The sequence below is a fragment of the Mizuhopecten yessoensis genome, unplaced genomic scaffold, assembly GCF_002113885.1.
Source record: "Mizuhopecten yessoensis strain PY_sf001 unplaced genomic scaffold, ASM211388v2 scaffold11075, whole genome shotgun sequence".
NCBI lineage: Eukaryota > Metazoa > Mollusca > Bivalvia > Pectinida > Pectinidae > Mizuhopecten > Mizuhopecten yessoensis.
In genome coordinates this window covers 51,191-67,797 of record NW_018408867.1, presented here as the reverse complement: position 1 = coordinate 67,797, position 16,607 = coordinate 51,191, and the positions used below count along the sequence as shown (strand labels likewise).

General features: G+C 30.7%; 2 protein-coding genes across 3 annotated transcripts in view; one reads left to right on the top strand and one right to left on the bottom strand.

Moving 5' to 3' along the window:
* LOC110465419 overlaps positions 1–16,607 on the top strand; it is a 99,439-nt gene that overhangs the window by 37,112 nt on the left and 45,720 nt on the right. The gene's annotated exons all lie outside the window — the stretch shown is intronic.
* Positions 1,885–16,607, bottom strand: part of LOC110465418 — a 42,211-nt gene continuing 27,488 nt past the window's right edge. For both annotated transcript variants that reach the window (XM_021521208.1, XM_021521210.1), the window contains exon 15: positions 1,885–4,398. The gene's annotated coding sequence lies outside the window, so the exon portion shown is untranslated. The remainder of the gene's footprint in view (positions 4,399–16,607) is intronic.

Here is a 16,607-nt window from a genome sequence, read left to right as displayed (position 1 = left end):
ATTTAGCATGCATTATGTTTTATTCGCTGTAACAGCTAAGCTACAGTAAATTTATATTATCTACTCGTTAAGTTATCGGGCTTCATTTGTTAAATGAAAGGCTTGCCTTCTGCGTTGCAAACCGACATTTTAATCTTGAATAAAGGTAAACACTGAAAATCCAGGAACCGTTAATAGTATGTATCAAATATGCAATTTATTCTTAAATAATACCAAATATATTTCTTTCTTGATTTTTCTAAATAAACAAGTTAATATTATTAACGGTTTAACATCTATGGAATGTTCTTGAATTTATTTACAATGGAAACATCAACTATTTATAATGTATTCCAATGCGCCAATTTGCATGCTGACAACAATATATCACCAAAATTATAACATCGAAAGATATCCATATAGCTTTGTAGATCTTTTACATGTTATGAAAACATCTTTCTCTTTTATTGTGGCCCCTGTTATAGTTCACAAAGGATATATTAAATGGTAATAGAGAAATTGCTGTTTAAAGTTTTTAACATGTTTAAATAACAAAATTATTTACGAAAACATTTTTCTAAAAATATATGAAACTATGCATGAAACGATTGCCACTGCAATGAATAATGTAAAACATAAACTTATTTTACCATAATAAGGAAACAAGGTATTTCTACTTATATGAATCACTCTTGTAGGCCCGAATGTTAGCGCCCAATGCAATGCACCACGTAGTTTGGGAGAAAACCGAAGTACCCAGAGAATGCAATGCACCACTTTGCAATGAATAATGAAAGGATACGTTTTAAAATTCTTAAAAATTACCATTTATGGTTTATCAGTTCCGACCTTGTCTATTAATATGCTAAGCATGATTGGTAATTCGAGATATCCTGTTTACAAGTTAGTTGTTTTCAAAACCAGATGTTACACTAAAGACACCTGTCTGCTTCGTTGTACTTAACATTGGAGGCACAGAGAGGGGAAGATTGAAAATGGACGTAACCTGTGTCAGGTTTTCATCGGCGAGTGCTAAGTTACAAGATACCAATGACAAAGAGATACTGTAGGTTTGTTTCCTGAAAAATGTATTTGAAATCGTCTTTAAAATCGTCTGAAAATAGGCGAGTTCCGGTATTGAATGACAGCTCATTTATTAGTCGTGAAAATATCGTGTTGAACCTTGACCTTCTGTAGCTATCATATAACCTCATCAAAGAACTTGCCAACTCGTCTGGCGTGAGATTTCGAGTTAGAATTCTATCTCAATGACATACGTTATGATAACGTCACGCATCCATGGAAACATTTTTCAAAGGAATATTGCAGCTGAAACACAAGCATGATTTACCAAGTAAGCCTACTTTTAAAAGGTAATTACAGGAATAAATCGAGGAGATTGGTATTCAAGACAAGCTGAGTGAATCAGTAATAATCTATTCATTAAATATGCTATCTACAGTCAAATGTTTCATTGATATTTCACAGGAAACGTACGTAACATCTTTTAAATATTAGATAATTCTTCGAATATTATCTGATGTGAATGTCACGCAATGTCTAAAATAAGAGCTTTAGTAAAGTGAACTCGCTTTAATTGAGCCTCTTAGAATCTGTGAGGTTAAAAATGCTATTTAAAGAAAAAAAGAATAATCAGAATAGTGAAAAAATATCCGAATGAAGGAGGTTTCACTTGGAACTGTCATGTATAAGATATAAAACATGCTATCAGATGGTGATATTTGGTTAATTTGGCATTTTTAATTTTACCTCAATCGAGATTTATTTACTGTAGGAAAGAAACGAAATTCACTTTACTTCTCTTTCATTCACAATTTAGAATTTGTCATAGTACAAAAACAATAATAAAAACATCGAAAACACAAACAATTTCTTATTTTTTCAATGCAATTTATTACAATTAAAGTGTAATATTTGTTAAAGGCAGTGTATACAAGTGTTACTACAATATAGGCGATAAAGAATGACGTACTGTAAGGGGCGAGTTACCTTCCCTTCTGTTTTTCCCACTTCTCTTTTAAGATAATTAGGATACTGCCGATAGTTCAAAATAATCTGTTAGGTATTAGGCATTAATGTCGTCGCATCGCCGACTATATAAAAGAAAATTCCCCGACAGCAATTATTTTTTAATATTTCTAATAAAGTGCAATCATATATTTTTCCTCTCATAACACATTAAATGTCAATGAGTGTCATAGAACTACTTAATGCCATTAAAACAAACAATATTTAATTGACACCCATTGAATCGCGAATTATGTGTCAAATGTACCCTTTATATGACATCATTCCTTTGACACTCATTATTTATTTATTTTATTTTATTTTTGAGGCTTTTTGTGTCACTAGTTAAGACTACATCTAACATATGAATGTAATGAAAACATAAAATCTAGAATCTGCGTTGGAAACTGGTATATTAAATTAACTGAAAAATAAGCATGAAGCAAACCATCATAATTAACACAGCACACAACATAGAGTTAGTTTAGACAAGGGTATCACACAATTGATAAAACTATCTGACATTTTATGGAACCATTTAAATATTTCGTAGTCGACAATCAAAATCGATATTCAAAAGCTTAACGATGGAAAAAACAGTTAGGATTTATCAATAGTTTGGAAAGTCAAATGGAATATTTTCATACCTTCAACACGGAATGTTTCTACATTATCAAAACAAAACTAAGTTATAAAATGTATATTCCTTTTAAGAAAATATAACATCTCACTCATTATAAACATTAGAACCCTCTTTATAAAAACCAAAACTGGCGGTGAAAACAGAAATTATAAAAATTGTATATTAAATCATACAGCGAAAAAGGAAATCCTGCCTGAATATGTGTTGGAATGATGTAAACACTTATAAACGCTACGTCTCTGTTAACCTGTTGAATACTTAAATACAATCAGAGCTGTTTCCTGGCGCGTGACGAGCTGTGCATCTTCGCTTGAACATGATACAAGAATTTGATATACTATGTAACCATGGTTTTAACCGCGAATTCAATCTGAGCGATGTTACATTTTACGTAAATGGTTGCATTGTCTAATTCAGTAGTGTTTTGGTTTTCAACTTACAACAGGATGTATGATAGACCACAGGTCACACATACCACCATACTGTAAAATGTATGTTGATGTAGTAAGAGTATTGTTATTTCAATAAGTCTCATTCGTTTTCCTTAGTGTGTGCACTTGTCATGTGTCCGTCTGAAATAATTCCAAAGGTCAAAAATAACTATGCACACGTATATCCCATTCCATGAATTATTCTGATAATTTACATATCTCCCGTGTAATCTGATGAGAGAATTTGTTTTAAATGAATAATTGCTAGAAAATGCAAGAAACATATATGATGGAAACATGTACAACAACTTTTTTTATCAAATTTGTTCACAAAAAAAACCCTGAATTACAAAGAAAATAAGATGATCATTCCTTGCCTTGTTTAGACACTGACAGAAATAACTATATACAAGGCAAGACGTTCAATAGGCCTGTATCCCTCATCTATTATTTAATGAGTCAGCATTATGTATATATGCGATTCTGAAACGTTCGAAAAATAACATTTGATCACTGTTACCTTGGACATGTATTGTGATAAGTCATTTTGACAATATTGATAGCCTTCATCTGATCAAGCAATAGGTAATATAATATGACTCTAGGCCTTGTAGGTTCTGGAAAGAGGTTGTTTAATGTTTTTCAAAACATATGAGTATTGTGAAGTTCATTTGGGGTTATAGAAATGATGTTGGACTAATTTTAAGCAGAAGTTGACGATGGAAAGATGGAGAACGCCCCGTCATTACATAGTTTACATATACCTGTTGCAGAAAAATTTAAACAAATGGCATAAAGACAACGTTTCATGTGAAATATTTCAAGTCACTTAATTTGGGTTAACAACACATTTTATAGATACCTCATTTGGACACTTAAATTATGTTAAAATTTGGTTTGAAAAAGTTGCCTGTAAAGAGGGCAGTTATGCGTATATTAACACTTACCTGAAGATTAAATCGTTTCCAACAAACAATGGTAAAACTATCTTTTTGCAGACATGTCATTAACACAGAACTAAAATTTTCCGTTTCGTTCGCCTGAATGTATTAATTTAAAAAAAACGTTTTGTGTTTGATAACTCAAAAGAAAAAATCTTAACTATCATGCATTCATGATTATAAGAAAGTAAACAAACAGATTTCAAATACCAACACGTTCATTGTGATGTGAACAACTTAGGTAGTAGCTATGGAGTGAACTTAACCGTGAACAAGAGTGTTTGTGCAAAATATAGAAAAGTGATCTGTCGTGATCTGGTGTCTATTTTCTGTATTAAATAACAACCTACCTGATTCTTTTTCTTGAAGATGCTCTCTGTATTAAAGATCAAACACAAATCCATCGTTATCTTGCAGTCATCAAACCTTATCTTCAGGATAGATTTGTTCTTGTTTTAAAACAAATCTCACAATATCTGTTATATTTGATATAATAGCCTTTCTAAATTTAATAAATTTTAAGGTATAGGTTTAACGATAATATAAAAGTTTAGGGAGAAAAGTAATTAAGGAATTTTCGGAAAATAAAATGTGTTATAAATGTCTTTTTATTTACGAGCATCCCGTACTTGATAATTTCTAATTTTATTGTCAGCTTGCGTTATCAAATATCATCACAGGCAAATTACCCTGCATCAGATCATGTAAAATGGGGGCAAAATGCTTAAATGTGTTGTGCTTACTTTTCTTAATGTAACATCGAATATTAATTAAAGCTATGAAAAATGATAACCACGGATTTAAAAATACAAATAAACCGTTAATGATTCATAGATGCAAGTATATTGAAAATGGTCCCGTCGCTTTTTAAAATAAGTCACTTAATACTAGATATCACGATAGGTTTACTCATTTTTTTTCCGAATATCCATTTCGCATTATTGTTTTTGAATTTGTTCAGCCCTAAACGTGATGTAACAAATTAATGAGCTTATATATTTTCTTAATCGCAACTGGATCTATAATGACCTTATAAATAAAGAAAACATTTTATCAGCGTGTCATATTGATGTTTTTATCCTGTTAATAAATTGTTGCTGAAATGTGGATAAGGATTACATTGTTTATGCAACTGACATTCGTTAGATGTTTCAGTCGAAAATTATATGGGGGGGTTGATTCAAATGCAAACACTCAAATATCAATAAACAAAACGGAAACCTTAAATAAATATATCAATTTGCTTACACTGTTACTATGCTTTGATAAAGATGTTATGCACAAAGGAAAATATTTAATAATGGTCGATATTTTAACTATTACTAGATATAAAAGAGATTGAAACATTTCCATTTTATCGCCAAGGAAATCGTAGTAACGGGTTTGTGAAAATAAGAAAATTATCAAGAATCAATAAGAAAATATCGATCTTGCCATGTACTGATGCTAAATGGACAGTACAAAAAGGTTATTATCGTTAACAACGACAAGATATGTCTTTTTAAGAATTGGTTATTTCTTTTTTTTATTTAAGCTTCTTACATGTAATTTCGATTTATTCTAAGTGGGATCGAATTGAAATAAAAATGCATTAGTTATATTTTTTTCGGCAAAATAAAAGCTAAACATTTAAAAATAGAAGATCAGTGTTTCCGAAAACAAGGCAGATGAATTCCAGATAAATGTGAAAACTAGAAAACAGTAGAACAAGATCGGAATAAAAATGTTGATATCAGTGACGATATTCAATAATGATATAGAACAGAGTAAAAGCAGACAGGCGACGTAAATATAGGACGAAAAGAGAATACCCTCAGTTTAACCAATAATTTTAAAAAACGACTATAATACACGTAATGGAAATACCAGCCTAATGAACTCTCACGTTGTCTTTGTATGATAAAAGCAGAAGAATAAAGCACATCAGGAGAACTGGGTTGGAATTCACTTATTTTTAAAACCGTATTTGCACAGTCAAATCTGGTCATGAATACAACTCGCAGAAAAGTTAGACTGCTATAATTAGAATTTACACCAATGACTTAGGCTATGAACTGGTCCTTCATCAAAATAAGGGTATACTATCTAATCAGAGTATTTGAAATAATAAGATAATATCACCTACAATACATCTCCCAAAAAAGAAGCTGTGCCTAGGCATCGTTTACGGGTATATTCAGAACCTTCGCCAGGGACTTTGCCTATATACTGGTTCTTAATTGGAGGTATGTATTCCTAACTGATATTTGCTTGTTGACCTGATAATACAAGACTGCATATTTTCGCAGTAATAACGCATTGGTCTTATCAGAGGTGCACAGTTATTGATAAGGTTTATCAGAATTTGTTGTAAATAAGCTGTTCCCTTATCAATCAGAAGCATCAGATGCTATTTTCACTAAAAATATTATTTGAAAATAATTATGCATACACAGGTTTAGTTCGATATCGGACATACCCTATGTCAAACAAGCAGCTGTAAGTAGGCATTGTTTACGGTTAAATTCAGAATCTTCACTAGGGACTTGGTCTATGTAGAGGTTCTTATTTTGAATGAAAGAAAGTATGCAACTGATGTGTTAATAAATAGAAATAAAGAGAACTATTTTAGCATAACTATGGCTGTGGTGTTGATCAATCACCTTGCGACGGACTAGCATATCGAGTAACAGGGATGAGAAAGTGATGATCCGCCAAGTAACGAGCACAAGTGAAGAAATCGTTTTATAGAAGGGGAGATGAATGGATCTTTTTTTCCCTTTTATAAAATATGCAGATGAAATATGGGATGATTATAATTTCCCTTACTTCCCCTTAGGACCACACACTCGCACATAAAATGATTCGAAACCTGAAAGCGGAAATTGAAAACTGAATGTTTTAATATCACCGTACCAATATTTTGCAAAAGACATTGAGTTGATCACAAAGCAAATGTATGTAGGATCTTCTTTAATATTTAACGGTGATATTTACGTATTTATTAGTTGAGCTTTAAATCTTTTCTAACAAAGAGGTTTTTTTAACCAACAATTGATAATTTAGAAAAACATGTTACCGGTATATTGATAAAGGCCGTATGCATAGTTTTTTTTACATACATCAGTTATTTGGTAATTATTAAATTATTGAAAACATTTAATGATTGTAAAAATCTTACATCAATTCTCCATTACAGTTATTTTCCATACGATTTATAAATGAAATATTAAAACAAAATACAGACTTTGTCCTTATGATGACCCTAATCTCCATTACAAAATATTGGTATGCAATCATTCGTTAGACCTCCGCACACACATACTCTTTCACAGATCATTCACTCGCTACACACAATGTTACATATGAATGTAAATATAAATATCTAAATTGTGCGTGGAAACGTTTTTAAATGTATTTTTTAATACTTAAAGCGGATTTATTGTAGATGCTTATCATACAATTGTTACTTATTATTTTGATGCCTATGTATGTTTGTGAAGAATATGATATTACTGAAGAACTTGATTTCACTCTTTCGGTTTGTAATGCTTAAAATCATAACACTTATATTGATCGAAATAAAGGCAAAGGAACTGGTATAAAAACAGCTAGAACATAACTTAAAATATTAACGTATTTATAGATTTTATGATGAGTAAGGAGCTGTCAAAAGGCTTCGTTTACGAGTGTACTCAGAACTTACGCCAGGGACTTAGCCTATAGACTGGTCCTTTACTCCATATATTGGAAACATTGATAATGATGTCAAGTATTTTAACAAATTTACTGATTGCATTGTTCATACTAATCAAATTGATAAACCGTTTCATTGAGTTATAATAAACCTTACCCAGGCTTAAATTTGCATGAGGAGCATTTCCATGGAATGTTTCATTCACGATTTAACAATGACAACAGACATTTTTAGCCAAGAAACACTGCGAAAATGATTTTACCAGTTATCAAGTTTATATTGTCCCCATTGAAACTGAAAATAGCCACTTCAACTTATAATTTAATGCTACGTGTACATGATTAAGAAAAATGTCTTATTTAAGATACGTATATATTAATGAGTTGACGAGTTTTATATTCCATTACAGCTGTACTCCAATGACGTTTCTGTTTTATTTTAAAATATCTTAAAATTCTTACGATAAACAATTACTTCACTTGTCCTTTTTCTATCATGCCTTTACTCAATTAGGTCCCACATTTATTTTCGTCTAACTTTACCGAGATATAAACAGATATATAATATCATTTATCATTGGCACTGGCATTAAAACAGTGCAAATATCACACCATATTATAACATTTGAATGGTCAAGTGTATAAATCCGAAATTTTCACTAAAAATCCTATATCTAGCAAGAATATTGATGGTCATGTCTATTCATATTTACTTAAACAAGATGTATATTTGCTCTTTTTCTATTTGCATTTTGAAAATTATCTCGATAAGTCTTTTAGTGACCTGGCTTTCAACGTCATTTGTCTGCGTCTATCGTGATTAAACCTGTTGATTATCACTACGTTCGTTGGTGGCACAATATGTTCTTAAATTTGACAGAAAACAGGTTGGTGCCATGAATAAAGTATAAAACGCTTACATCACTAGACCATCTGGTTTTTATCACCGATCATTTTTTCATTAATATTTATCTATTTATCTATTTATTCATTTATTCATTTATTTATTTATTTTCATATATATCTACTTATATATTCATTTATTCATTATTTATTTATATATGTAATTATTTGATTTACTTTTTCATTTGTTTTATGTAAAAAGTATTTTTTTTCTTAGCCTGATTAGTGCAGCTATCAATACTTCCAACCACACATTTATTACACATACCAGACAAAAGCTATAACACTATTTCACGACTAACAGGCCAGCTGATTCCATTCACACTGATTCCTATCTACATTTTATTCATCCATATCTATCGCGCCGTTACTCATATATCATTTAACAGGTCAATTTGTCGTGTTAAATTATGTAGATCAACTAAATAAATTCATCAGAAAAAAACGTATATGGTCAATGACATATCATTGGGAAAAAAATTATCAAAACAATTTGAATGCCAAAAATAAATGCACAGGACAAATATGAGTTATTACATAATACCTTACGAATGATTATATCGCCAATTGATACAAAATTTGCACATTTAATTTTGAATTAATTGCTAAAAAAGATTCTCTGAATGACGAAAATTTGCAATGAAGGTAGCTGTCAATATCATCAGTCACGTGTCAAAAAATTAGTCGTTTATATATACAACATGTCTACAACCTGAACACTTCATCATTCATCCGTGCATATTCATTCATTCATTAATCTATTCACTAACAAATCCATTCATATCTTGATTTAACTCTCACATCTAATCAATCATATAACATTTATCCGCATCAATCTATTCATTCACCGATACAATAATTCAATCAATCATCCCGAACACTCACTGATTTTCTCATGAATGCATTCACCCATTCATTAGTTCACCAGTTTAACCATACACCCATACAATCAGCTGACACCATCCATCTACATTCAAACACCCGTCCCAATAAGACAACCCTTGAATCATTCATTGTTCATCTGCCTCCCCCTTTAACCCCTCCCCCATCCCGCTTCCATTCAAGTCACCTTCTACAGGTATATTTCTTCCTTGTCTGCTACATATCATGTAGTCTATTTCCAATTTGACATTTTCTAAACATTACAAGTCATCTAAATATATTTTCGCAATCATTTAACAAGGATTGTAATATTCCTTATAATGCCATTGATCTAGAAATGAAATACATGAAGGAGAATTTATTGGTAAAGAACTGTCAATGAAGCAAGCTATAACAATAGTTTGGGGTCATTAGCAGCTCAATACTAGTTAAACTATGAAAAAGATAAAAAGCTATAGAACCTAATAACTTTTTTTTCTATTTTGAAGTAAACGAGATATTGAACTTTCGAAATAACGAGATTCTATTCCTATGTGATTTAATGCTTGTTTTAAGTTCAAGTGATAATAGGTTGGTGTTGAGGAGGATGTATACATCGATATCTAGGCCCTTAAAACAATTTATGATAATGTATACATATATATATGTCAATGCCAAGATTTTTGTCTACTTTTCTAAATCAGTCATAAGATATAAAATGTAACATTTCGTTTTATTTCTTTTTTCGATTAGCCCAAGATGGTGCATTGTTGAATGGCCGTGAAAAAGCACAAAAAAGCGACAAGATTTCCAGGATAACGAATTATCTAGATGTTTAGGTGTCTGCATCGAAAGCAGTTATCACTTGTGTGATTTATCTTTATGATAGCGGATTAGAATGTTTGTAATGCTTGATATTATAAACATGACACCAGGAAGAATGTATGCACTATAAAGCTGAAATAATCATATCTCATGCGCATGACACGTTTTTTGTTTAGTTAATTGTTTAAAGATTGGATGTTTTTAATTAAAACAATCAAACAGGAACCATTAACTGTATATATTCCTTTGGTTAGCATTCTTGCATATTTTTACGAAGCGTGATGTTCGTGACCGAGTTAAAACTGCCACTTACACTTGTGTTTCAATGCCATTCACCATATTCACTACGAGACCAACATATTATACAGTTTACCAGTTTCATCCTGAATGCAAATAATTTAAATTAACTTTACCCATAAATGTGTATAGTATTTGAATTGGCGGAACTATCTGATGTGCAGCAGGCCAAGTTTACGGGGTTTCAAGTCCACGCCAGTGACTTGCGATCTTACAACTTTTCACGGTGTGCCAGAGAATCGCATCCTGTACTGCAAATCACGTATTACACCCCCAACCCTCCCCTCCCCTTAAATAATTTTCCCAATAAAATGTATTTAGGATGAAAAGGGTTAAAGGAAAGGAATGCATGTTACACTATATATCCAGACTATAAGAATATTTTATATCTACCTATATTATGAAGCTCACTTTTAAATTGAGTAGATTCGGTTGAAGATTGTTTCATGAATTTGTGTCAAAAGGATTTTTCGAATCTCATTTCAATCAAATAGGAACTAATTTGGTTATTTTCATAAAATGTTGCATTTATCCCATTAAAAACTTCCTAACGCGTGTAATAAAGAAATTAATAATAGATATTTTGAAAAATAAGTGACATTATACAGTGGAGAATTACTACTTCGCATCATGTATTCAAGCTTCGGGTCCATTTTCAACAACTGCATTGACAAGCTGTTATAATATTGGTTATTTAAACTTTATAAAACATAGTATTAAGGTTGACAACATTTTCGCATTAATAATAAGTATTAGCGTGACAGATTTTTGTTTTTTCCATTTCATGTACATTTTATCTCTTTTATGAAAATTTTAAATTTTTAAACAACATCAATTAATGAATACCATTTGATATGATCAAAGCGTATGCGGAAAGTCAAATAGTACATATCTTGAATCAACGAATTAAAATCGTCTTTTCTCTATTCAGCGGCTGTTGTTCACTTTTAAAATACTTTATAACTAATGACACATTTGTTTTCTTTCTACGTTGGTTTTCCTGACGCTTTTGTTAATAAAACAAATTGTACGGCAACAATTCAGTTCTGTGAGAATGACTAAAGTGTCTTTGAGTTTGTTTTCCACTGTTTGTTGCATGGTGATGTAAATACACTTTTTGAAACCGTTGACGGCTGTTGCTGTACATGATAATATAATATAATTAGATCGCAAAGGTTTGCTTTTCAAAACAAAAACAAAAGAAAAAATAAGAAAAATAATGATAAAGTTATTAAATATAGAAAACTAGTCTTTTAACCAATATTTGATATGGTTGTGTTTCCGTCTTTTGAGAAACATCATGCATGCTATAAAAAATTAAGGAAACAATAATCAAATGTATGTTTAGCTATACTTCAACTTTTTCACTAATGCTTAAAGTGGTACAAAAATATTATGTAAAATTGTTGATCTGCTAAATTTGACATGAGTCACTTTCAAATTGATATTTTGTCATCGGTGCAACTAAAAAACGTAAAACGTACATACACATTTATCAATGACACATATGAAATGGGATATACAATGTACCTGTAAAATGTTTTTGTGTCAATTTGACTGCACCATGTCAGGTCAAGAGTTGAGTATTCTTTCTTTATATTCAGTCAGTCATGGTTACATAAGATAAGAAGGCACGTTTATGAAATATCATATGATAATAAAACTTGACATATATAGTTTTACAATATCGGTGGGTTTTGATAGAAGGGAATAAATACACCACACACCTACATCAGCTCATAAACACAACTTAACAGAGATGTGACGTTATACATGAAGAATGTGGTCCCTTTTTGATTGGAATGCTTTCAATTTGTAATACCCTGCACCTTAAAGAAGTGTTCCAACTCTTCGGCTGTACAAATGAAATATACCTTGTATAGCTAGTGTACATACTAAATTGTACTAATCTATCTACGAATATATCAAGCATGCCGTCCAATATGTGCAACTCTAAACTACGTACGTATATATGTATATGCTATTTTTGCACAATCTCAAACTCTGATAACTCATATAACCTACAATAAACTTGCAACAAACTAACCATCAAAGAGTGAACATCATTTTTGAAATCTTCATCATGTATATCAATGACTAAAAAAATATTGACTAAAACCACAAAATTTTGACGAGCATATTAAAACATATATTGCAACATATTTTCAAAACGTCTTCAATAACGCTTTCTCGTTTTGTACATTGCACTTTTTGAATACTTCCTAGTTATCAAAAAATAATCTCACGCGATTACCTGGTTTCAAACTAAATATAATCTGCATGATAATAACATTCAAGTACAGTAAGAAGTCAATGTCTTTTTCCCTTAACTAGAGGTAGTAGTCACAAAACGAAAGAAAATATAAAAAACAAGTATATCTGAAATAAGAAATGAGTTTCTGGGAAAATAATGCAAATATGTGAGGTGGTATTGGGCAGATGATTGATATTTTGATTTATTTAATGTAAATATCAAATGTATAAGTGTAAAATAATTCAGCTAGAAAAAGCTATATGTACACTCTTTAAGGAACATAATACGATTACGAAAGAACCGCTTACCATGTTTCTTAAATATCATTCTTGGAATTTTTTAGTTTTGTCATTCAATTAACCTGACTACCAAATATTTTTGATTTGTCATATTCTTTTTTATAACCTTTATAATTGCCAAATGTATGCCAAATTATTAAATTCAACAAAGTATACTTAAAATTTTGCTTTTACTGATATTGTTTTTAGAAAACGTCTTTCTTTGATTCTTTACCTCACTTCTTTAAAATATAAGCCATATATCTAAATATCGTCATTTCAATTTAAACCAACCTTTAGTTACAGGTTAACAAAATAACTGACGTCGATAATAATGTGTTTTGAAATAAACCATAAGAGTAATTTAAACAAACAAACTCAGATAAAAACAAAATACAAAAATAAATATGTATAAACAACAATGTGTATAATGTGATCAGAGTGAGTGAGAGAAGAGAGAGAGAGAGAAGAAACAAATAGATTATGAGCAATATCTGAATTGTAGCCAACCCTGTGAGTCGATGAATATATGTAAATTAAGTATGATAAGTATGACAAAAGGACATTGACTTCGTGTACTTAATTTACCCGCGATCAACAAATGTTTTATCTGAGTATTCAGCTGAAAAATAATTTTTACCTGAATTTGTTTTAGATATATGATTTTCTTTAAAATATAATTTTAATAAATCTGAAATGGAATTGATTGTCAAATTTTCATAAGCGTATTTCATTAGGTCGTTGATGTTTTTCCTTGATGAAGTTGAAGGTGTTGTAATGTGAAAAGTCACAAACTTACATATTGGTATAAAGCGAAATAATATCTCTGATTAATATGATTATTATTTCGCATATATTGGTGTGCTAGATCATACAAAAGTCTGAAAATGATAAGTAATTCATAATTTTCAGGTAAACACTGCACAGGCTTCTGTTGTTTGAAATGCCTTAATTTCTAGCTTTTTGATGATATATTATAGATATATTATTGCGAAGAACTATAAACTTTGAAGGTGATAAGTTATGGTATTCGAAACAGCAAGAGATGTTTAGATTAATTGTTACTTATTGTATATCTGGAAATAGCGTGATATTTGCAATGTTGTGTATATATAACCATCAACATTTGCCTTGTTATAAGCGAGCATGTATGTGTGCCTGTCTATCCTGTAAGTGTAAAAGTATTTTGACATTTCCTGCTCAATGCTTTAATTTTATGTGAATGTTCTATATACCAATAATGGGTAAGGCAGATGTTAATATAAAAACAGTGGAAATCCGTTAATCCGTATAACATAAATCCGGATAAGTCTCTTTCTTGATGCGTACAACGACCAACGCACACAGAATCCTTTATAAAGTAGTCCGGACTACATGGCAGTGCATAAATATTTTCATTTAAAAAAAAAAAAAAATGTTTTCTGTTTCCATTTACGGGGCTGTGATTTGACGGTATCATAATATCCAGGATTACCAAACATTTTTTCTGAATACATACTTCGTTACAACATACTTATATTATACATATTTACACTTCGTATCTAACTGTGTGAGAATATATTATTCTCTATTCTATCATGTCGGTAATGTAACGTAACGTTCGTCGTTAAATGATCGTAAAATTATCAGGCAATAGAAAACTTGTCGACTTAGGAGTCTCGGATGAGTTTGCTTTGTCAAGTACGCATGCGTGTGCATGTTAAGACGTTTGAAAATCAGCTTTAAATCAATGAAGTATAAAAAAAATCAGCAATCAGTTACGATCTTACTTATTTGAATTCAGATAAAAAAATAAATAAAAAGAAAATATCATGTTTTTACGATACGAGTTTATTTAGTATAAAACTTTGGCTCCAACTTGCCATCCATTTTGAATATCATCTCGAATTTTATGTCATGTTAACCTTTTTATCTGTACAACAAATGTCTCGAGTAGCAAAGTTTATTTATGTGACAACAAATTCATAGAACCAATTAAACTGTATTGCTTGTTTTATTTCTATGATGATCTAAGCCGTGTAGAATGTTTCTTGCAAATACATCTCAATGTCTTGCATGCCCACATTTTATTAATTACGTTACAGGACATGTATATATGTATATCTTCTGTAATTTGACGTTACGCTCGAATGTTTACAATGGTACAATGTATCAACTACCTCATATGACAGTGGTGTAATCTTACAAGGAACACCGGAGAGGAAGAACTTTTCTAATAACTGGTTTGAATGCTTACAACGCCGGTGATGTACATTTAAATCACCTAAACGATGTAAGATGGACAACTGACTGAACCCTAAAATCCAAAACCTGAAATACATTAGGTTTAAATAATATCAGTAAAAGATTCAATGCTTTTTATTTGTTTCAGAACAATCGTGTCTAGATCGCCGAAATTCCACTGAAATTGAATTAAAAAATCTTACCCATTGTTTCGATATATTTCTTTGTATGCATGAGCTTTTCAGATGTAATAAGAATGTTTAAATGTGATATCGTTTATATTATATATATATTGTTTTGAATTTAACGATTGGACGTTTGCTTCACGCTGTGTGTTTTAACAGGCTGTAACTCGCCTTTAAACTAATTACAATTAATTCGATTAGGAGCAAACGGTTAAGGTTTTTTATATTAAGTAGAAGCAATATTTTATTTCTAAAATATAAACTGATGTTGAAATTAATGTTTATTGCCCAGTAGCACCAATTTAATGTTAGCCTGGCATTTACTTCTTATTTGTATAGACTTTGAGCTTAGAAGGATATTTACATACTGTCTCCTGATTTTTCAAAACAAAATTGTTTTTAGGCTGTGACTCGCCTTTCATTAAACTTCACGAGTTTTATGTTTATTTAACTAATTATAGAAATATAAACTGTTTTTTAAGCATTTATTAAACTTACAGTACATCTGAAATCGGGATATTTTGCTAACATGTGTCAATTTCCAGTATCATTACATACTGTTTAAAACAAGAAAGTGTGCTGGAGGAAAATGCAGATTTTTTTTTAATTGATTTACTGCCACTTAATAATACTTTTAGGACAAGCCTAAATATGTCCTCACATTAATCTGATATATAGTTTTTACTGATGGTAATATGTAAACCAAGTTTTTGTTATGTTCACGGTCAAGTAGTATTAAAAATATTTCTACTACATTTGTAGCTGTAAACCGTGAGCTTGGCAGTTGTAATTCAAAAGTTTTCAATGTGATAAGATCAATCATAAATATGTTTCATTGCAGCTGTACATGGTATACGCTTCGCTGACATCTGCTCATTCTTGTAAAAAAATCATGCTATAACGCGCTTTTAAGAAGTTAATGTCACTTTCGTTACCCAACAACGAAAAACTCTGTGCTAGTTATTGCTTTCTCATAGTAGGCAAATCTAATTGGTTATAAATTGTTAAATAAAAGCTCTGCTCAAATATTAAGACAGTCTTTTTACTTGTTTCTTTGTCCATTTTATTGATGGTAATGTGTATG